Genomic DNA, 24,299 nt, shown 5'->3' with positions numbered 1-24,299 from the left:
GGTGAAATGAGTTTCTTGTAGGCAACAGATCATTGAGTCTTGTTTTGTTTTGTTTTTAATCTATTCAGCCACTCTGTGTTCTTTGATTGGAGAGTTTAGCCCATTTACATTTAATGTTATTATTGATAAGTAAGGACTTATTCTGCCATCTTGCTATTTGTTTTCTGGGTGTTTTGTGGTCTTCTCTTCCTTCTTTCTTTTCTTCCTGCCTTCCTTTTAGTGAAGATTATTTTCTTTGATGATATTACTTCATTTCCTGCTTTTTCTTTTTTGTGTGTCTTTTGTATATTTTTTGGTTTGAAGCGACCATGAAACTTGCAAATAGTATCTTATAACCCATCATTTTAACCTGGTAACAACTTAGCATTATTTGCATAAACAAACAAACAAGCAAAAAGAAAATGAATGCTATATGCCCTAACTTTATTCCTCTCCTTTTTAACTTTTTCTTGTTTCTGGCTATATCTTATTGCACTCTCTATGTCTTGAAAAGTTGTTATAGTTATTATTTTTTATTGGTCCATTGCTCAGTCTTTCTACTTAAGATAACTGTAGTTTACATACCACAGTTACAGTGCTATAATGTTCTGTATTTTGAGGTGCTTACTATTACCAGTGAGTTTTGTACCTTCAGACGATTTTATTTTGCTCATTAATGTCCTTTTCTTTGTGATTGAAGTGCTCCCTTTAGCATTTCCTATAGGACAGGTCTGGTGTTGTTGAAATCGATCAGCTTTTGTTAGTCTAGGAAAGTCTTTGTTTCTCCTTTACATTTGAAGGGTATTTTCACCAAATACACTATTCTAGGGTAAAAGGTTTTTTCTTCAACACTTTAAATATGTCATGCCACCCTTTCCTGATCTATAAGGTTTCCACTGAAAAGTCTGCTACCAGATGTAGTGTAGCTCCATTGTATGTTGTTTCTTTTCTCTTGCTTTTCTTTTAGAATCCTTTCTCTATTCTTGACCTTTAGGAGTTTAATTACTAAATGCTTCAAAGTGGTCTTCTTTGGGTTAAATCTGCTTAGTGTTTGAGAACCTTCTTGTACTTGGATATCAATATCTTTCTCTGGGTTTGAGAAGTTCTCTGTTATTATCCCTTTGGATAAGCTTTCTACCCCTACCTCTTTCTCTACTTCCTCTTTAAAGCCAATAACTCTTGATTTGCCTTTTTGAGGCTGTTTTCCCAATTTTATAGGTGTGCTTCACTGTTTTTTTTCTTTCCTTTGGCTGTGTATTTTCAAATAGCCTGTCTTCAAGCTTACTAATTCTTTCTTCTGCTTGATGAATTCTAATATTAAAGGACTCTAAAGCATTCTTCAGTAGGCCAGTTGTGTTTTTCAGCTCCAGAATTTCTGCTTGATTCTTTTTAATTATTTCAGTCTCTTTGCTAAATTTACCTGAAAGAATTCTGAATTCCTTCTCTGTGTTATCTTGAATTTCTTTGAGTTTTCTCAATACAGCTATTTTGAATTCTCTCTCTGAAAGGTCACATAGCTGTTTCTCCAGGATTGGTCTCTGGCACCTTATTTAGTTCATTTGGTGAGGTTGTGTTTTCCTGGAGGGTGTTGATGCTTGTTGACATTCTTTGGTGTCTGGGCATTGAAGAGTTAGGTATTTATTGTGGTTGTCTCAGTCTGGGGTTATTTGTACCTGTCCTTATTGGGAAGGCTTTCCAGATAATCAGAAGGATGTGGGTGTTGTGATCTAAACTGTATCTGCTTTAGGGGGCACCCCAAGACCGGTAACATTGTGCTTCTTGCAGACTCATAGAGGCACCACCTTGGTAGTCTTGGACAAGATTCAGAACAATTATCTGGATCACCAGGCAGAGATTGTTGTTCTCTTCTTTTACTTTCTCCCAAATGAATGAAGTCTCTCTGTTCTGAGCCACCTCACACTGGGGGTGGTGTGACACAAACACCCCTATGGCTGCCACAAATGGAACTGCACTGGGTCAGACCTGAAGCCACCACAGCACTGGGTCTCACCCAAGGCCTGCTGTAACCACTCCCTGGCTACAGCCTATACTTGCTCAAGGCCCTGGGGCTCTACAATCAGCAGGTAGCAAAGTCAGCTATGCCTGTGTCCTTCCTTCAGGGTGGCAGCTCCCCAGGCCCTGGGCATGTCCAGAGGTGCTGTCCAGGAACCAGGAGCTAGAGTAAAAACTTTAGACGTCTACCTGGTATTCTATTGCACTGTGGCTGAAATGGCTCTTGAATCATAAAATGTAGTCCTTCCCACTCTTCCATCCCCTTTCTAAAGGCAGAGAAGCCTCACCTCATGACCACCACCATCCCAGACCCAGGGGAATACTGCCAGGCTACCACTGATGTTCTTTTCTGGCCTGAGGTTTCTCTGGTCAGCTTGTGGTAAATGCCGCTTGGCCTGGGACTTCTCCTTCAGGGAAGTGAGCTCCCCACTGGCCCAGGGCAGGTCAAGAAATGCAGTCCAAGAGTCAAGTCTTGGAATTAGGGAGCCAAAGGGTCTGCTTGGTGCTCTAACTCCCTGTGGCTGAGCTGATACCTAAGGTGTGAGACAAAATCCCCTTTGTTTTCCCTCCACTTTTCTCAACAGGAAGGAGTCTTGCTCCATAACCACTATATCTGGGAAGGTGCTGAGACTCGCCTGAGACTAACAAGTCTCAGAGGCTCACCCAAGGCCTTTGGTGTAGTACCTAGATATCGCTGCTGGTTATTCAGGGCCCAAGGGCTCTTCAGTTAGCAGATGGTAAATCCTGCCAGGACTGGGTTCTTCCTTTCAAGGCTGCAGATTCTCTTCTGGCCAGGGTGTATCTAGAAATGCCATCTTGGAACTAGGGCCTAGAAAGGGAGCCTCATGACTCAGACTGGTGCCCTGTTCTACTGTGGTTGAGCTGGTATCCAAGATGAAAGCAAAAGTCCTCCCCACTCTTCCCTCTCCTCTCCTCAAGTGAAGGGAAAAGGTCACCGTTGGAGCCATGAGCTGTGCAGCCTGGTGTTAAAAGAGAGGTGATGCTAACATGGTGTCTCAGTAGATTGTGTGCCCCCCACCCAGTCCACTGTCTCTGGACCCAATTTGGCACTAGAATTTGACTAGGAGTTGCAGTCCTTGTGGCCTAGACTGTCTTTCAAGCTTGTTTAGAGCTGCAGAGCACTTTTGCCCATTAGCGAGGATTGCAGGAGTCCAAGTTTAGACCACTGGGATCTGTGATTTCCCTCTGGCTAGAGCCGCTTTGAATGCTCCCTCTATGGGTGTGTGTCAGCTGAATTTGGTCCAGTTTTGTTTTCTGTTGTAACAGGGCAGCACTGTGTTCAGTGCCTCACAAATGCTGTGATCTTCCTCTCTCCAGGGCACTGAAATCCTCTCTGCATCATGCCATCCCTGCTTGGAGATTGGGCAAGAGTGGCTTTGGTGATTCAAGACTGCTTTTCCTACCATCCCAGTGCCTCTTTCAGTGATGTAAAGTTAAAACCAGGTATGGTGAGTACTCACCTAAGTTTTGGTGTTTGTGAAAGTGATTTTTTTGTATAGATAGTTGTTAAATTGATGTCCTTGCAGAGGAGACAATCTATGGAGGTTTCTATTCCACCATCTTGCTCTCCTTGATTAATTCTGTTGTTGACACTCTTTGCTGCATTTTTTATTTCATTCACTATATTTTTCAACTCCAGAATTTGTTTGATTTTTTTTTTTTTTTCTTGTAGTTTCAATCTCTCTCTTACATTTATAATTTTGGTCATTTATTGTTTTCCTAATTTCATTGAATTATTTTCTGTATTTTTTTGAAGTTCACTCAACTTCCTTTAAACAGTCATTTTGAATTCTTTGTAATGCAGTTTGTATATTTTAATTTCTTTGGGGTCAGCTACAGGAAGGTTATTGTGTTCTTTTGGTAGTGTTTTTTATGATTTTTTGTCTCATGGTGATGTCTACACATTTGGTCAAGTAGACATCCCTTTCAGATTTTACATGTTAGTTTTGCTGCAGGTAGACCTTCTTCAGTGGTAGGGGTATAGTCTGAGGGCACTTGCTGGGTGGGGTATATTAATTCTGGCACAAGTGAAGGTGCAGCTGTGTAGTCTCTGTGCAGCTTTGTCAGCTGAGGTTGGTGTTGACAAAAATTGCAGGGATCCTGGGCAGCCAATGCTCTGGATGTCTGCAGTGGGGTCCTCAGTGGCAATGGCTGCTAAGAAACTCCTGGTCTTTTTCTCCCGCTGGGGATGTTGTGGCTGAGGCATCCCTCTTGGCTCTGGGTCTGGCTTGTGTACCCTCTCACAGTGGTCATGCTACCAATGACTGATAAGTGGATCATCCATGGAGCTGAGGCCAGGAGCACAGGCACATATGGAAGAATAACAGCTCCAGGATCTACAGAAGTAATGGCATTGGTGCCTGGAACATAGGCATCCCACTGCTCTGGTGGTAATGATATGTAAGGTACAGATGCTTGTAAAGTAGCTGGGAAACTGAAAATGTGAGCACAGGAGTATGCAGAGTTAAAGTGGCTCTGGTATATAGCCTAGCTCTCTACAGTGGCTGAGCCAGCACTGAGAGCACGGGCATAGGCAGGAAGAACTTGGCTCCAGGGCCCAAAGTGAAAATTAATTCACTATGGTGATGCCTCCAGTGTCTGATATGTGGGCAGGCACAAAGCAGTCACAGAGCTTGAGTCAGGAGTAAAGGCATTCTCAGGGGAGCCACAGCTTGGGGGATAGGGCCCACACAAAGTTGGAAGACACGGCTGCTCCTTTCCCAAAGCAGCTCCATGGCGGCTGCTTCCTGATGGGTGAAGGGGAGGGTGTAAACCATATTTCCTTCTCCAGAGCTAACCAGGGGAAATGGCTGTTGGTTGCCTCAGTGGCAAGAGATACTCGTGTCCTGTGCAGAGCAGGCTGCTCTGACCATGGTGGCTTCTGCAGAGTGGCTGATGTAGATAGCCTCTGCCTTTTTCTTTGTTACTGGCTGCCTTCTGGAGTCACACGTAGGCCAATATCACCAGCAATGCTTACTATGTGGATGGATATGCTCCATATTTTTTGCTCCACCACATTGCTGCAGATTATTTGATGAGCACTTGAGGTCTGTATTTTGGTTTGTAGACAGCTGTCTCTATTGTTTTGTGTGTGGCGGGGGGCAGGGGGGATGAAGGCTGGTATCTCCCACTCTGCTATCTTGGTGATGTTACCCTAGTTTACTTTCTTATAAGCCTAAATCCGGTTGTGGAATGATAGTGGCAGTTACTGAATTTAATTAAACCTGAATCTGCAGAAGTTCCCTAATGGTTACCTCTTTGTAGTAAGACTGCCTGGGCTATAGGCATTTTCTGATTTTTTCCCCCTAAATGAATCCTGTCATTAAGGTTTTTTAAAATCCTAAAATGAATCATCCTAGAGTGTCCACTGTGCTCCCTCTTGAATACACAAATGGACACTTGTTTGTTGAGTATCTTTCCTATGCATTATGTGGTACATGAAATGCATGAGGATTTGTTCCTGTCCTAAAAACTGATCATCCATTTGATAGACAGAATACACACATAAAACAGTTAGAGAATAACTTAAGATAGCATGAAATAAAATGCATTACACACCATGCATCTCATTTAAAATGCTGCCAGTAGAGAACGCTCAGCTTTTTCTCATATATGCAGACTGATCAGTAATCCCCTGCAGCTTACAGGATACCCAAAAATCCCTCCAACCCTGCCACAGAGCCTGAAGCTTCCCCCTGGAAACTTGATTATTTCAGAATCAAGTCATTGACATTTCAGGAATATTTATTGAAAACGTCAACATCCCTAGGATAAGTCACTCAAAGATCTGCATCCAATCTGGCTCCTTAGGTCAAATTAGCCTATCAAATTTCTTCCAGCTGGGTCAGCCAGGAGGGTAGTCACAGAACAAGTGAAACGTGTGATGGGAGGAAAAAGTAGGGTGCATTCTGGGCTCAAGGCTTTTGGATAGAGAAAGGCAGGCCTAAGTGAACCATGACATTGAGGGGTCCAGGGTAGACAAAGAGCTTTGAGGTCCAGAATAGGTAGGAATATGAGAAAGGAGAATCACAAAAGGAAGGGAGTGGGCACAGGATATGGACTTCCTACTTTGCAAATTTATCCAAGATTCTTTCTTACCTAGGTTTGACCTTCCTCGGAGGTTCTCTGTGGCCAGGCCTATGAAGCCCAGCTTGAGACTCATGACTGTTTTTCCTCTTAGAATTACAGTGACACTTTCCTACTGCTGTGGTTGCTGCAACATCTGGCCAGGATGCTTTCTCCCATCACTTCAGGGGCACTTCCAGGAAACCGTAGGCTTCAGGAGTGAGGGAAAGGTGAGGAGGGTTGCGTGGAGGCCACAGTCTAGCAGAATCAATGAGCTGGCTCTGCCTCTGCCCCTGCCCCTGCAGACCCTCTCTGCTACAGCTCCTCTCTGGGCTAAGGACTTCTCTGCTACACCAGAGAAACCCATCTCCTCTTCCTCACATGTATTCCCAAGATTTGCTACACAGAAGGAACCCTCCAGCAGGTGTCAGAATCCTCCAGTTCCTGGCTACTGTCTCATTTTCTCAGGGGAGGTGCCCTGGTCGAGACTGTAGTGTCTGCCTGGGTTTGAGCCCTGGCTCTGCCATTTACTACCTCAATGATCTGGGGTCTCAGTTTCCTCATCTATAAAAAGAGAATAGTACTGATGTCCCACTTATAGAGCTACATATAAAGAGTTCAGCATATTTACTGTAGTAAGTACACACATAGTAAATCCAAAATCAATGTTCACTACTATTATTACCACTGTGACTACTCCAATTAATTATCCAATTAACAAGTGCTAATTAAGAAGCTACTTTGTTCCCCATCAATGGGCTGGGAATAAAATACTCCACCAAAATGAACAATAATGATAAAATAATGGTTTTCTTTATGAGCACTAATTTTGTGCCAGGCACTGTGCTAAAGACTTTCAGTAATTTGTATTGTCTTCTTTACTCTTCCAAACCAAAACTCTGGGGGTGACGGGTAGGGAGAGAGGAGGGGGTGGGAGACACACTTAGAATATCCCTTTCATAAAGAGCCTTTGCAGAAAGTCCAACTTGCTCCCAGGAATGGCCAAGTCTTTCTCAGAGCTGGGAAGTAATCTCCCTCACCCAGTCACACTCCCCTGGGCCCTGCCTACAACAGTCCAGGGAAGCACCTTTAGCCTTCCTTTACTTCTTTTTGAATCTTCTACCAGCCTTCTTTCCTGTCTCCCCTTCCACTCCCATCTAATCAATGTAGAAATGGCCTCTCATTTCACTTCTGAGAAGCCGTTTCCTGTCATCTCTTTAAAGTCTACCACTTTCCCACTGACTGTCTCTAATAAGAAGCAGAAAGCAAATGTCTAGCCCTCCTTGTCAGCATAATTAGGAAACTGCTTCCTCTGGACATGGCTGAAGTCCCTATGTTGCTAAGAGCAAGACTCTTGCATTTGGGATGTAACTGTTTTGGTGAGCAGTGTGCAAATCAGTTTTTAACACCAACATTCTGGTCGAGTCTTTGAGACAGGAAAAAGATGAAAATAAATATGTTTCCACATTTTAGGGTAGAAAACCCAGTCTGTGGTTTCCCTGGCTTATTGTACCATTGAGATCTTCAAGCCATGCAGCCCCATAGGTATACTGTTCCTTATTTGCTAACCTGGTGTTCAAAATAAAAAGACTGGTTTCCTTAGTAGCATTTGATTTTGATTTTACTGAAACTTGTGTGGTTAAAAACATTCTTATACTATTAGTATGTGACCTTTAAGATATTTGTCAGGAAAAAAAAAAAAAACTCATAAGAGTAGAACCTTGTTTCCCAACTGAGTCTCTTTTCACTTCAGAAATGGAGTCCCTTGAAATAATCCCTTCCCAACTACACCCTGAAATCTTCAAACCCCTCTTTTCTCCTCTTCCCACTGCAGGAGGAATTTTGGGTCACATGTCCCATTACTCCAAATGGTAGATACTGGCCAGCAACAATTTTTCTAAGTTTCATACCTTGCCTGGCTTTTTTCGTGTCATCCAACCTGAGCTCATGGGCCATGGGCATGAAATAGCAGCAGCTATAGTAGCAGTAGCCACAAAACGTATCAATAAAAGATGAAAAATGACATTTAAACAAAAACAAACCAGAATAAAATGAGCAGTTCATTCCTGTCTGACATGCACATCAGTTAAGAATCTAATAACTTGATGTCTTTGGAAAGATGCAAAGTCTCAGATGTTAAGACCACTGTTTGGAAGTCATATGGACATTTTTGGGGGGTGCTTGTTCAGTAATTCACGGTGTGTCCTTCTTGGTTGCTGTGTCCTCTGAGTACGTGTTTTCTGACTTCCCTCTGGTAACCCTGAGTCAGGAATTAAAGTAGAGAAAGAACTCAGGGAAACAATAATCGATTTTAACTACATTATGACAAACTGTCTTCACTGATGCTATTCCTTAAATCGGCTGGTGTTATATTGTCCTGGTGTCTTCTAGACATGGTCACACTTGCAGACTAATATGGCTATGAGGTCTGGCCCCTTCAGTTACATCCAATTCAACCCAGTATATTACCCTAAGGAAACTGACGGTGGGGATTTCCTAACTCCTGAGCCAGAGTTTCCAACATGTCATTTTCCAGTTACTCAGCATTTTCTACTCTAGTGATAGTCCCTAAAGTTACTGATTAAAAACAAAAATAGCTAAACCCCAATTACCCAGAATTCCTGGTGCCCTTAACCCACCCAAGATCAGTTACTCATATTCATGATTCTTGTTACCCCAGTGTTTTCAGTGCCTTGTACATAGTACCCTCAATGAGAGAAAAATATTAATTTGATAATATTTGAAATGGTCTTGTCAAACTCCTTGGAAGATTAATCATATACCATTGATTAGAAACCAGAGAAGAGCAAGGCTGCAAAGTTATGGCTTCATGCATGCACAGATGTGGAAAGTTCCATAAAATTCAATTAGTCCAATGGTCATAGGGCTGAGTGGGTGACATTCATCTCCCCCCACCCCCAGGTAATTTTGGAAATGTACTGTGAGCAACTTTGATTGTCACAATAATTTCAGAGGTTTTACTGGAATATTGTGGGTGGAGAAGCCAACGAGGTTAGAACTTCTGCAATGCATGAGACAGTTTTGTGCAATGAAGAATTGCCCCATGTCTCGTGTAACTTACACACATAATTTATCTTAATTTATACAATGGCCCTATAGGTACTGCATTTATCCCCATCTGGCAAATTATAATGGAGGTTAATGGGGAGGCTTCATCTTCCCTACCTGCTTGAAAATCTCTTCCCTAGAATTAATCATTTTGGTTCAACATATGCAGACAATATTCCTCCCTCAATTTTTCTCGATTGTTCACATCCCCATGGGGCACAGTTGGGGCCTCTGGAGACCTCACTACAACATCTAAGATAATTCTCCCCCTAAAGTACTGAAAAATCATGTTGGACACCGGAAAGCTCTTAGCAAGGCTCAATAATTAATTACTGGTGTTATTTTTACCTGGAAAGAAATATTCTTGGTAAATCAGAATAAATTCCTTGAAACTTCATGTAAAATTCATAACTGTGTTAAGGAAATTTTGAGCCACTGTCTGTGTATGCCATCCTGTGGGATACGCGGAGTATACCTTTGTGAGGCTCCAGGGACATTCTTTCCACTTTGTACTTCTTTTAAAATCCAAAGTAAGATCTTATGAGATGCAAAGATTCATTTGTTTTCCTCCACCAACTTAAATTTTTCTCCCTTTCTTTATTACCTATAGGATTTTAGCACTGAATAAATAATAGATTTGAAGGTAAATTCTTTTCATGAGCCCATATGCATTAGGACAAAAACGGAATCTATGGTTTAACCAGGACTTAATGTACCCCGATCTGGTCTTCGAATAGCTTACAAAGAAAAAAACATATCCTGAATTATTGGAAGCAGCATAGTGTCAAGGTAGTTAAACAGATTCTGTCTCTGTGGTCAAGTACCCTTGCTGTAAAATCACATGAGGTTGAAAAAGAGGAATAAAAGTGGAATTTGCTTACCCACACATACCCTAATGACCAAACATTGTAAGTAAACTGAATTGGGCAATTGCTATGTTAGTGACTGGTGAAATAGTTCCATTGAATTGATTGGTCCTGTTCTTGCTCCTCCCATAGGGTACATGCTTGGTTGTGTACCCCCAACTCAGGGACAAAAAAGTTTGCTTTTCCTTCATTCAGCGTACTACACTTTCCCCTGTTTGAAACTTATTCTGCTGCTACTTCTTTGTTTATTTCATGTCATCTGCTCTTCAAAAATAAAGACAACTCTCACTTCACCAATCTAAGATAAAGTAGAACCACCCACACAACCATGAAACACTACAGTATACGTGTTTAGCATTTTTTCAAAAAGTGTTCTGTGACACACAATATTGGCTCCTTTTCCCTGCACCTGAAGGCCTAAATTATAGGTCATTCATTTGCTGGGTCTTTATTAGCTCACTAATGGATGCCAATGCCTTAATTTTAAAAAGTTTTCTAGTGGCTTATGCAAAGCCCTCAGGAAACCTGAGTAGCAAAAAGGATTAGCATATTTGCAAAGACCCAGAAGTAATGCATTAACATGCTGAGGTGGCATAAGCCCCAATGAATATGTTGATAATTAGTGCTTCTTAGAGAGCAGCTAGATCACCTTCCCAAATATTAATGATGTGCAAATAATCCTTGGTGAATCTGAACATCTGCTAGTGGGTGTCTCCAAGCAGGATGCAATGACAGGAGACAGATTTATCAGCATTGCTGTTGGATTCCACCAAAAACATACTCCAGCCCATAAAACCTTCTATCAGACATAATCATATTCCTAGCCATAATTTTGCTATTGTTTCCAATCCTCTTTTTTTCTATCTATACTAATTAAATTCTTGGTGCGCCCAAAGCAGTATGTATAAATTACATGAACTGGTAAAAATCTCAGTGTTCATTTGACATGAATCATTAATATCACTTTTTTGTATGGTTAAAGAGCAAGTGCATTTTTTTAATTGCCACATCCCCATGGGGCACAGGCAGGGGGCTCTGGAGACCTCACTACAACATCTAAGATAATTCTGCACCTAAAGTACTGAAAAATCATGTTGGACACTGGAAAGCTCTTAGCAACACTCAGTAATTAATTACTGATGTTATTTTCACCTGAAAAGAAATATTCTTGGTAAATCAGAATAAATTCCTTGAAACTTCATGTAAAATTCATAATTGTATTAAGGTAGTTTTGAGCCACTGTCTGTGTATGCCATTCTGTGGGATACGCAGAGTATACTTTTGTGAGGCTCCAGGGACATTCTTTCCACTTTGTACCTCTTTTTAAATCACAAGGTAAGATCTTATGAGATGCAAAGATTCATTTGTTTTCCTCCACCAACCTAAATTTTTCTCCCTTTCTTTACTACCTGTAAATGAATAAGAAGAGTATCAACTATATTTGTTAAAATGTAAACAGAAAAACAAAACAAAATCATATACTAGTGTTTGGTGAGATAATAACAGATTTTTCCAGCCTGAAATAGAGTTGGTTTCCCAGAATCTTCTGGTGAAAATGGAAGCACATGTCCCTTAGAATAATGCTGTTTGTGTCAGTCTAGGTGACGCATGGTTACTTTGCTCAAGTAGAAGCTGGTTGACCTCCAGGTAGGGACTCCATTATGGGACATATGATTCTCTCCGTTCCAGCTTTGTGACCCGAGAGCTCCCCAATTTCTCCTCCCCCATCACCTTATTTCCAATTTCCCCTAATATTTTTGGCCAGAGGAGTTCTTGATTAATCTGAGGGTTGAGGTAGAACTTGCTCCTCTAGCTCAGGATGCTTTCTCTTAAATTGTTTGTCTACATCATAAGTCTTTTTTATTTTTTAACATCCTAGGCCTTTGAAAGTGGAGACCTAGTTTTTCTCCATTTTCCATTGTTACATCAGTTCTTGACAACTAGCACAGAATGGCCTATTTCAATGGGAGGGATGGTCCAAGATCAAACAAAGACAGAGGAAAAACTGAGTTAAAAATTCAAAACAATCCCACTACAAATTCTTAAGATGAACCACAAAATCCTTCTGAAGGCAGTATTTGAGAATAAGCACTAACAAGATTTAAATTCATGAAATTAGATCTTAATTGATTATTTATACATCAGAGAAGTTTAAGAAATAGAAAAATCTACTACATTTCAGTATCTCCTAAAATTCATGAATCTGGCACCCAGAATATTACAAGGCTCCTTCCAGAAACTACGTTAGTGTCATAGCTCACATTTACATAGAACTTTGCCATTCAAAGTCACAAACATTATGTCATTTGATCCTGAGGTAATCAAAGTCACATAGCTGGTGAGTGACAGTGTCAGATTTCCAAAAATACTTGGTATTTCTGAAAAGCAATTGCCCTCTAAAAATCATAACCTCAATCAAATAGAGTGTTTATCCAAACGTGAGCACTGATTCATTTGGACTTCTTACAAACCTTTTCACAATTTGTGTATCTTTTCCTATCTAAAGCATATCATCAGGCCCCTATATTTTATTTTCCCAGCTCTCTATGGTTGCAGTCTCAGCCTGCTCAAACCCCTTTTCCCCAGGTCCTGAGCAAATACTGATGATACGGGCAGGGCCCATAGCAAGTCATATCAGTTTACATCCACCGCAGTTTAGCAAGGACCTGATGCAACAGAAAAGAGTGTGATGCTGTTTGGACCTCTCCAGCCCCAGAACTTCCTGCCCCTTCCTCTTCTCAAGCTGTTTCAGTGCATTTGAGCAGGTCTACTGGTCGGTACCCATGTCCTCATCGCCCTTGTGTCAGTGCTTGCTCAAAAGGACTAGATGCCGCCATGGGGACCCCCCTCACCAGTGGTGGTCTCGTCTTTTATAGATGGATTCCTCAAAATCACACTCACCACCCCTGTCTCCATGATTTGGATCACAGGCTAGATGCTCCCACCCTTTCTCCTCAAAACTGCCACACCACAGTCTCTCACCAACCGCCAGGGTGCTCTGGCGTTTTGTGACCAAATTCCTGAGGCTAGATCAGTTTTGCAAGCCCTATGCACCTCAGATCATCGCCCTGATGTTCCTAAGATGTAAGGCCTCACAAAATCTACACTGGAGCCTAAGTAACAGTGCACCATGGCAAAGAAAACACAGTTAAACTAAACATAATCAAGGGATTCTGACTTACTGACTTCTTTTGCAACTTGCTTCCTCTCTCGGTGCTTCTAGAAATGGAAAATTTTTCAGACCCAGAAAAACTGAACAGAACTTGCCAGAATGATGAAGCTAATGACAATGATTCATTGATTTATTCAACAAAAATCACAATAATAATAATAGGCATTTACAGAGCATTGTCTCTCTTCTAAGCATTTTATATGCATTTTATTTAATTTTTACCAACAATCTTATGAATGAGGCTTGGAGACTATAAATAACATTCCTAAAGTTTCACAGCTAAAGAGATCTAAGTCTAACTGAAACCCAAACAAGTACAGCACGTGCTCACTAGTCACTCATGAGTATAATTTTACACTAACCTATTACACATCCTTGGGGGTGGCTGTAACCAAGATGTCAATGATTCTCTGATGTAACTTTACATCGCCATGGGGCAGTATGGCAGGCTTTTTCCCATGGTGCATTTTGCCAGCCACCAGTTGAAGGTGACCTCTGAAGATCTTATTTTAATTGGAAATGAACTAGACCTTACATGTGGAGAGAGAATTCTACTGGAGAAGGTCCTACTGGTTGGGGCAGACAACTTCATGCTGCTTGGCAAGCCACTCCTCAGAAAGGATATTGTTTGAGTAGAAGCCACAGTCATTGAAAAGACAGAAATCTGGCCAAGAGTCATTATGAGATTTAGGAGAAGGAAAAGCTTCAAGAAGAAATAATTCATTGTGACCCCTCAGACCATCCTCCAGATAAACAGCATTGAGATTGCTCAGTGTTTGTTGTAATCACCGAGTTAATATTTGTGGACATATAAAAATAAACTACTGCTTTCCAAGGAAAAAAAGAAGCTTGGGTATGGCCACCCCCAAGGATGTGTAATAGGCTACTGTAAAATTATGCTAATGAGCAACTAGTGAGCATGTGCTATACTTAACAACTCTTGTTCAGGATTCAGTTAGACTCAGACCTCTTTAGCTGCAAAACTTTAGGAATGTTATTTGTAGTTTCCAAGCCTCATTGATAAGATTGTTGTGAAAATTAAATAGAATGCATATAAAATGCAGCTCAGATGGTGATGGCACTTTCACCTTTGATCCTTCATCACCATCTGCCCAAAAGAAGCCCTGCCATGGAGCAGTCAGATTCTCATTTTAGGTAAACAGAAAAGGATAAGACACTTCTGGCCTTGTATTTTCTCCCAGAGCACTCAAATGCTGATTACATTACAGACAAATCAAGATTTCTCAACCCTCTCCAATTCTTTCAATCAATTATCCATTTAGTGTAACTATGTGATAATGTCTAACACATAAAATTATCATGAAAAATGTGAAAGCTAATAAACTAAAAAAAAAAAAAAAAAATGTATTCTTTCTAGTAGCAAGGATTTTGTACGGGGAAGCCTGGCTTTGTGGGAAATGATTTGATAAACTTATACTGGAAACTGAGCCCCAGGGAACGAATTCCATTCCAGTCAAATCTTCAAAGGAAGAGAGGAAGCTACTCTGGATAATAAGAGTGAAGAATCGGAAGTTTCTGGAAAGGAAAAGAAATTGGTACTGTGTAGAGGAAAGAGAAAAATCTCCCCTCTCCATGATGGCACAGCTGAGGTAGACCTTTGGAAAAAGAAAATCTCTGAAATACTGACAATCATTCTTCCCTGAAAAACCCTCTGACACCTTCAGAAAGTATTCTGAATTGCTGAGTATTAATGCTTTTGTGTGAGTATGTTATTTTGAGGAGTTAAGCTCTATGTCTTGATAAGAATGTATCAAAAATAGACCTCACACATCAACCCAGGAGTCAGAGGTCACAAAGGAGACTGACAAATGGGTCATGGTGAGAACTATGACCACCTGTGTCCACAGAGCTTAACCAGCAGAACTGAAGCTGAATGACACCTTGGTCAAGGTGACTTAAGTAAACCAGTAAATAATTTCACTGCTTGCTTCAGAAAAGTATTGAAAATCAATTTATCTGAACAAATAGTGTGCTTAACTGGACAAACAACCTCCTTCTCAGGACAACAGATTGCTCCCCTGAGTAAACAATTATCAAAAAACTACTTATCCGACAAGAATTTCTTGACATATAAGAATGCCTTACATTTCCACTAGACCTAAATCAACATACCACAGATTCCGCAATCTCAGTCTCCCTTTACTGAAAGACTCTTCTCAAACCACTTGATCCCATAGCCCCAAGCCCTATAAATATCCTTCTGACCTCCTCTGAACAGCTAGGTTCTGAGACCTAGAAAGACTTTGTCCAGGTTTTTCTCCCTTAGTGCAGTAGGCTTAATACATAGCTTTGATTGATCAACAGGTGCTTTTTTTTTCTTTTTTTTTAGGCAAGTCAACAGGGTCTAGTGCTGAGCCTGGCACAGACCACATACTATGATATTAACAATATAGTAATAACAAATAAAGGGCCTAGCAGAGCCTAGCATAATACCAACTACTCAATAAATGAGGCAGCATAAAGCTACTTGCATAACTGTGGCAAGAAAGATGGTAATATCAATAAAATATTAGGTGACAAATAACAGGCCACAAGATATCCTGAGCTCAACTTGAACTTTTCCATCCCAGATGTGATATCAACGTCTCTTCAAGGAGACCTTGTTTTCTTTAGCAAAGAAATCCAAATCTAAGCATAAAAGTACACAACGAATTGTTTTTACCTTAATAGTCAGGACAGAACAGAGTGATCTCAGATAAGTGATCCTTGTACTGAAAGCACAATAAGTACCTACCTTTCTTTTAAAGTCAATTCCATATTGATATTTCCAATATAACAAGGTTTCTTTTCTCCTTTCTCACAGATGAGTGTATAATCCTTTTTTTTCTAGTTTTGAAGTCCCATAATTACTTATTGTCATTTCAAACAAAAATGAAAATCACACTATTATCCTTCCTGGAATTGGCTGCCAAGTCAGCTTCCATTCAGACAGTTCATCTTGTTGGCATCGGTCACAATCTTCCTCCCAAAGAACATGAAAGAATGCACAAGTGTAAGTCTTCTACTGTTCTAGTATCCCAAAAAGAGTCCCATACAATTAGTAAACAACAGCAATGCAAGGAATCAAAAATAATAATAAGTCCTTGGTGTTTGATCTAAATTTTTTGACTAGTTTTTCATTTGTATAGTATTAATGCCATGAGTTTTGTCTAGGATTTTTTTTGCATATGTGGATCCAATTGTTCCAGCAACATTTGTTGAGCAATCTATGCTGTCTCCATTGAATTACCTTTACTCTGTCGAAACTCAGTGGGCTATATTTGTATGAGTCTATTTCTGGGCTCTCTGTTCAGTTCTACTGATTTATATGTCTATTCTTTCACCAATACCATTTTGTATTAATTACTGTGCCTTATAGTAGGTTTTCAAGTTAAATAGTATGAGTCCTCCAAATTTGTTCTTCTTCAGTATAGGATTAACTATTCTGTTTTTTCCCTTTCCACATAAATTTCAAAATTTGTTGGTATCTACAAAATACTTGCTGGGATTTTGTTGAATCTATAGATTAAGCTAATAAGAAATAACATCTTAATGATACGGAATCTTCCGATCCATGAACATGGAATATTTCTCCATTTACCTAGATCTTCTTTGATGTTTTTCATCAGTGCATTGTAATTTACCGCATAGAGTTCATGTACATATTTTGTTAGATGTATACCTATTCCATGTTTTGAGTGCTATTGTAAATGATGTTTTTAACTTCAAATTTTAATTGTTCAGTGCTGGTATATTGCAAAGCAATTAACTTTCGTGTATTCGCCTTGCATCCTGTCACCTTGCAACACTCATCTATTAGTTCCAAGAACTTTTTGTCAATTCCTTGAGATTTCCTGCATAGACAATTATGTCACTGTGAACAGTTTAATTTTTTCTTTTCCAATCTGTTTACCTTCTGTTTCCTTCTACAAATATGTTAGGTTAAATGGAAAAGAATTAAGGTTGAAGATGAAATTAAGTTTGGTAATCACCCGACCTCCAGATGAGGAGATTATCCTGGATTATCTAGGTAAGCCAATATGAAAGCAAAGGTTCTTATAAATGGGTAATATAGGCAGACAGAGAGAACCAGAGAGATGGCAACATGAGAAGGACTCAGCTGACAAGGAGGAAGCGGACTGTGAGCCAAGTAATGCAGGCAGCCTCTAGAAATTAAAAAAGATAAGGAAACAGATTCTCTTCTTAGAGCCTCCAGAAGGAACACAGTTTCCCTACACCTTAATTTTAGTCACTGAGACTGATTTTGCACTTATGACATCCAGAACTGGAAAATAACAAATTTGTGTTGTTTAAGCCACCAAGTTTGTGAATTTGTTATAACAGCAATGGGAAACTAATATACATATCTTCTGAAAATAAGCTTGTTGTAATTTTTTGTTCTTCCACAGGTAAAGTGGGGTTTTTTTTCCTTTGACTCTTTCAAGATTTTCTCTTTGTTTTTCTGCCATTTGAATATAATATTCTGTCTTAGACCATTTTGTGCTGCTATTACAGAATACCTGAGACTGAGTAATCTATAATGAGCAGAAATTAATTTGTCTTACAGTTCTGGAGGCTGGAAAATCTAAGGCCAAGGGGGTGCACCTGGTGAAGACCTTGCTTCATCACAACACGGCAAAAGGCATCACATGGATGAGAGAAAGTAATAGAGCTTGAGAGAGAAAGGTTCAGAGGAGGAGGAGGAGAAGGAAGCTGAATTTATTCTAAAAGGAAACCCACTCAGGATAAGTAACCCATTCTCAATAATGACATTAATCCATTCGTGAGGGCACAGCCTAATGCCCTCACGACCTAATCACCTCCTGAAGATCCTATGTCTCAGCACTGTTGTGTTGGGGATTAGTTTACAACACCTGAACTTCTTACAAACCATAGCATATCCTTAGGGGTAGTTTTACTGCAATTTGTTCTGCTCAGTATTCTTTGAGGATCTATTGTTATGCTACATATTTTGAAATTACCAAAAAGAAAAAATTTAAAAATATATTGCCCCCTCCCCAGTTCTTAGATATTCTTTTTTGTGTGTTTTGTTCTATTCTGTTTGTTTGCTTGTTCTTCATTTTTTCTCTCTGTATTTTAGTTTGGGAAGTTTCTGTTTACCTATCTTCAAGCTCACTGAATCTCTTCAGGCTCACCGATATGTTGTGTTTACTATTGAGCCTAAATGAAGCCTAAATGAAGCCTAAATGAAGATCAAAGACAATCTTCATTTCTGTTACAGTGTATTTTATTTATAGTATTTCCATTTGATTCTTTTCTTAGACTTTCTGTCTCTCTACTGACGTTACCCATCTGTTTTTGCATGTTGTCTACCTTTTTCCCTTAACATATTAATTTTAGCTGTTTTAAATTTCTCACCTGGTAATCTCAAACTCTATGTCATATCCAAGTCTGGTTTTGATGTTTGTTTGATCACTTCCGGCTGTTTTCTCTCACCTTTCCGTGTGCCAGAGGCTTCAAGTTCTCTGGCATTCTTGCCTTTGTCTCCCATCTTTACTTTGTGCTTCCATAACTACTCCTCGTTAGAGAGAGGCTGTGCCTTGCAGCTCTTTCACCTGTGATCCACTGTTATTACTGGAGCCCTGTGGTATGTAGTAAAGTATGGGGAAAGGGAAGTGTTTTATAATCTTTAAATCTCAGCATTTTAGTGGGCCTGTGTTTCAGGACTGTGATCTTCACAAGTGTTTCATCTTGTATAGCTTTAGGTGAAAAAGGACAACTAGAAGGGATTCAAGTTAGAGGAACATCCTTCTCCCACAGCCCTCTCATAGGAGTCTGGTAAAGCCTTTCCCCCTGGAGAGCAGACCTTTGTTTCTGGACATACTTCACAAGGATTACTCATCCCCTCCCCCTGCCAGAGCCACAGGGATATCTTTCTCAGAACTTCACCATGAGAACTTGGTGGGATTCCTGTGGGTACCCTCATGAAAACATGGAGGACCCTTCACAGTTCAACCCCTAGGTGTATCTCACTCCCATGCTAGTCCACACTCAGCCTCCAACAACTCATCAAAATTACCATTTAAGTGTTTTAACAAGTTAATTACCTCAGTGGATTCAGGTCCAAGTAAGCAGGTCTTGGCTGTGAATTTCTGGATTTGCCTACTCTCCAGATTTTATTGTGGCAGTTTGTCCTACAAATTCCGTTCTATAATGGAACTAAAAAAAAAAAAAAATCACTGATTTTGTTTGTCCAGCTTTTCCTTGTTTTGAAGGCTGGAGTAACAACTTCCAGGCTCTGTATATGTTGGAGCTAACACTGGAAGTCTCTCATGATGGTTTTTTTTTTTTTTCCTTTTTTTTCTGAGATGGAGTCTCACTCTGTCACCCAGGCTGGAATGCAGTGGCACAATCTCAGCTCATCACAACCTCTGCCTCACGGGTCCAAGTGATTCTCCTGCCTCAGCCTCCTGAGTAGCTGAAACTACAGGCACGTGCCACCATGTCCAGCTAATTTTTGTATTTTTAGTAGAGACCAGGTTTCACCGTGTTGGCCAGAGTGGTCTTGATCTCTTCACCTCTGGTGATTCACCTGCCTCGGCCTCCCAAAGTGCTGGGATTATAGGCTTGAGCCACTGCACCCAGCCCACGATGGTTTTTTTCATCCCAAGCAGCATGGTATCTGAGGCCTTAGTTGGAAAATTCACATGCTTGGAGCTGCAATCATCTAAGGGCTTGCTCACACGCATCTGATGATTTGTGCTGATGTTGAGTGGAAGCCTCACTGGAACTCTTGGCCAGAATATGCACACATGGTTCTCCCCATGCAGCCTGAACATCTCGACCTGATGTTGGGTTCTGAGGGCAAAAGTCTTGAGATGGAAAGAAGCCAGGTAGAGACTGTACCCTAGACTTCAAAGGATGTGACTGCATTTCCATTTCACTTCACTGGTAAGCAAAGTCAAGCCGCTTCCCAATATTTAGGAGAGTAACACACCCTCATCTTTAAGTTGGATTACAAGAAGTCACATTACAAGAAGAGCATGGGAATGGGGTGACTATATATGTGTGATTACTTTTGGAAATTTCACCTTGTTTCAAGTTAAATAAGGGGAATTCTGAGTTATCAAGAATTTTAGACCTCACCAGCCTGTGACTCTGAAATAATCTCACAGTGACTTTTTCATATTTATATTTTGAAAAAATATTGCGGGCTGGACCCATGCAAATCATAGCACTTTGGGAGGCTAAGGTGGGTGAATCACTTGAGCCCAGGAGCTCAAGACCAGCCTGGGCAACATGGTCAAACCACGTCTCTACAAAAAGTACAAAAATAAAAAATTAGCTGAGTATGGTGGTGCATGCCTGTGGTCCTAGCTACTCAGGAGGCTGAGGCAGGAGGATGGCTTGAGCCCAGGAAGCGGAGGTTGCAGTGAGCCATGATTGTACCAACTGCACTCTAGCCTGGGTGACACTCTAGCCTAGGTGTCTTAAAAGAAAGAAAGAAATTGCAAATTTACAGAAGAGTTGGAAAAGCTTTATATTTCCTGAATCATCTCAGAGTAAGTGGCTATCCCGATGCCCCTTCACATCTGAATACATTAGTGTGCATTATCTACCCACAAAGACATGTCCTGCTTAACCATGATACAAACCTCAAAATCAGGAAGTTTAAATTGATATATCACTACTCTCTCATCTTCAGACCTCATTCAAGTTCACCAGTTGTTCTAAAAATGATTTCTACTGCATAAGTATTCAGTTCAGAAACTTACATTGCATTTAGCTATCATGTCTCTATAATTCATTTCAGAACAAAACTGTTCTTCAGTCCTTAGTCTTTCCTTAACGTATATAACTTTGATACTTTGAAGACTACAGACAAGATATTTTGTAAATTGCTTCTTAGTTTGCATTTGTATGTTTTCTCATGACTAGAATAGGTTATGCATCTTTCACAGAGTTATTACAAAAGGTATGCTGTGTTCGTTTCCTTGCATCTTATCAGGTAGGACACCCTTTTCGTTTATCTCATTACTAAGGATGTTCACTTTTATTCCTTGATTAAGATGGCATCTGCTAAGCTTCTCTACTATAAAATTACTCCTTTCCAATTTGTAATTAATAAATATTTTATAGGGAGATATTTTGCAATGGTGTGGCTATAGCATTCCTCATCAAACTTTTGGCATGTTCATTTATATCAATATATACTCATGGTTTCCTATTATATTCAAAAGGTCATAATATATCACTATCACTATTTATTTTGATGCTCAAATTTTCTCATATTTGACCAGTGGGAGTCCCTTCGAGCTGGTTTCTGTGCCTTTTAACATGTTTCCATCATCCTCTGAATACTTCTTTTGTTCTAGCACACCATGTACTTTCATTACCCCTGCTCTGGGATCAGCCAGTTCTCCAAGGAGTTCTAGTCCCTTCTAGCAAAGAATGTTATTTAGAAGTCAAGATGTGGGTGATCAGTGTTCTCACTGTTATTGAGATGTTAACTACTCTCAGGCCCCCTCAATGGACAGAGTTAGGGTGAATTAATATTTCCATCTATTATGTGTTTCTGTATCTACCTCTATATATTGAAGAGCATAAGGTAATACTGACACATCTAATTCTAATTCAATATCATAGGGTTTATTCTAATTTTCTCCTTTTCTGTACTGTAGCTTCCTTCAATAATGAGGAAAACTGGCTCCCATTATCTTTAATATAATTACTTAATTAATTTCCCATCTGCACGAATATGCCTTCCCCTATGCAGATGCCATTCTTATTTCACTCTAACACCCATGCTGGGCCATCCCAGGACACAGATGTCCTCCTCACCTTGCCTGGACTCTGACAGCCTACTCCAGGCCTTTCTTTCACATAGGCACCTCCTTGCTAGGCTAAGGTTCAGAGGACCCATGTCATGTCAGGCTGCCGCCCTATGATACGCTGCATAATGGACCCCCAAAGATGCCCACATCCTAGTCCCCTGAATCTGGGACTGTTGCTTTATATGGCATACACACACACACACACACACACAAATTCTCAGATGTGGTTAAGTTAAAAATCTTAAGAAGGAGACAATATCCTGAATTATTCAAGTGGTCTTAGTGTAATCACGAGGGTCCTTATAAGAGGAAATAGGGAATATCAGACTCAGAGAGAATGAGAGAGCCTGGAAGACACTGTTCTGCTGGCCTTTGAAAAGGAAGAGGTCACTAGCTGAGGAATGAGAGTGGCCTCCAGCAGTTGGAGAAGTCAAGGAAACAGATTGTCTCCTAGAGTCTCCAGAAGGAACAAGCCCTGCCGATGCCTTGATTTTAGCCCACTGAGCCTAGTTTTGGATTTCTGCCCTCCATGATGATAAGATAATAAACATGTGGGGTTTTTTTCAGCAACTGTTTGTTGTCACTTATTACCACAACAATAGGAAACTAATATGCTCACTCACCTCTTCAAGGACCTTCTCCTCATTCTGCTCAGGTTCTGACACCTTCCACACAGGTTTCCTCCCTTCACACTGTGCCTGGAATTGACTGCCCATCGTGGGCAATTACAGATGTCTACCTTACTCTGATGCACTTAATTGATTTAGAATAATATTGTTCAAATGGGAAGAGAAGAAGAGAAGAATGAAGAGAACAGGATAAGAAAGAGCAAGAAAATCCATTGACATTTCATGCTCAAATTTTAATTGCCAAAAATTGCCCTACCAGCAAGGATATGCCAGCAATTTCTGAAAGTCACTAAGGGTGGGACGCCATACGATAAGGGCTCTCACACTGCAAGCCCAGGCTGCTGCCCCAGCTGCTTACAAAATTAGGGAGATACCTGCCCCTGCTGGCATTGGGAGAGGAAGCTTCCCCCAAGGTCTTAGTCTAAAACATGGTCCATCCCTCCTACAAGCTCCATCATACTTCTGAAACTAGGTGTGTTCATAAGAGAAGAAACATACAACATAGGGAATAATTGACAACCACTGCATAGGCCAGTCTCAACTCAAGTTCTCTTAAAGTATCTTTTCCCTGTCTCATTCCCTGCTATCATCACAACACCTAATACAGTTTGTATCTCTTCATATCTCACATTCTGGGCCAAACTGAGACCAACCTCAGTGAGAGGGAATGTTTTATCCAGCCCTAGACTAAAATTCATCTCCTGGGGCTTCATTCCACATGGTGTGATTAATCACTTCTCAAGATGATTGATGGTGGGAATTTCCAATCCCTTCCCCAGAAGTATGGTCTGGAAATGTGGTCCAGGCAAGACAGTTTCACAGTAGCCCTCCATCTGTTTATACATCAAAGTCTGCCTCAATGAATCTTAATACGAACAAGAGTGGAGACACCAGTCGCAGATCATATTAGCTGTAGTTGTGCCAAAAATAACCCAATTTACTTTCAGTCTTGCTTCATCAAAGATTCAAAAGTTTCAGAATCAGGTCTCACCCACTGTCACTTAATTGCCCAATAATCAAAATAATGACCCCTGATTGTTATCGACAACTCAAATGATCCTTTGTGTGATCTCTCACATAATCCTACTGTTGCTGTTGGAGGGTTATGTGAAATTGTTGAGAAGGAAGCCCCAGATGCCTAACCCTCTCTATCCTTGGCATTCACAATCTTGCCACCACTGTATGTTCCATAGTTGGTAGAACTAATCTCACTATATCCATTATCTTGTTTATGTCGGTGATCATAAGAAGTCTCAGACTCACAACACATCCCTATGCACTTTCCCTTTTATGACCGCCTCTCTTATTTTGTCTCACTGGGTCTTCTGGAATTTACAGCCCAGAACTAACCAAATCCTTCATATCCTCAACTTCCTCCTTCTCAAAAGATAAACTGGCCCTCCCCTAAGGACATTGCTTCCCCGGAATTCCTCTCAAGTGTGGCTGGTTTTCTCTTTCATCTTCTGGGCGCAGCACACTGGTCTGCTGGTTCTTCTACCATTCCAGGAAAATCTCCTCTTCAGAGCCTTTGCAAGGATATACCTTTTGCCTGGAATTCAAATAGCTACCTCTCTTATTTCTTACAAGTGCTTCCTCAAATGGCATCTCCTCAATGAAGCCACATATAATTACTCTTTTAAACCTCTAGCCCTCCCACCCCACCACACATAGGATTCCTAATTTCCCTGTC

General features: G+C 40.6%; 1 long non-coding RNA gene and 1 pseudogene across 1 annotated transcript in view; both read left to right on the top strand.

Moving 5' to 3' along the window:
• Positions 1 to 24,299, top strand: part of LOC117089785 — a 66,708-nt gene that overhangs the window by 23,656 nt on the left and 18,753 nt on the right. The window lies entirely within an intron of this gene.
• Positions 13,531 to 14,373, top strand: LOC117089784 (annotated as a pseudogene).

Source organism: Trachypithecus francoisi, unplaced genomic scaffold (assembly GCF_009764315.1).
Source record: "Trachypithecus francoisi isolate TF-2019V2 unplaced genomic scaffold, Tfra_2.0 Lachesis_group11, whole genome shotgun sequence".
Taxonomy (NCBI): domain Eukaryota; kingdom Metazoa; phylum Chordata; class Mammalia; order Primates; family Cercopithecidae; genus Trachypithecus; species Trachypithecus francoisi.
This window is presented reverse-complemented; position numbering and strand designations above follow the sequence as displayed.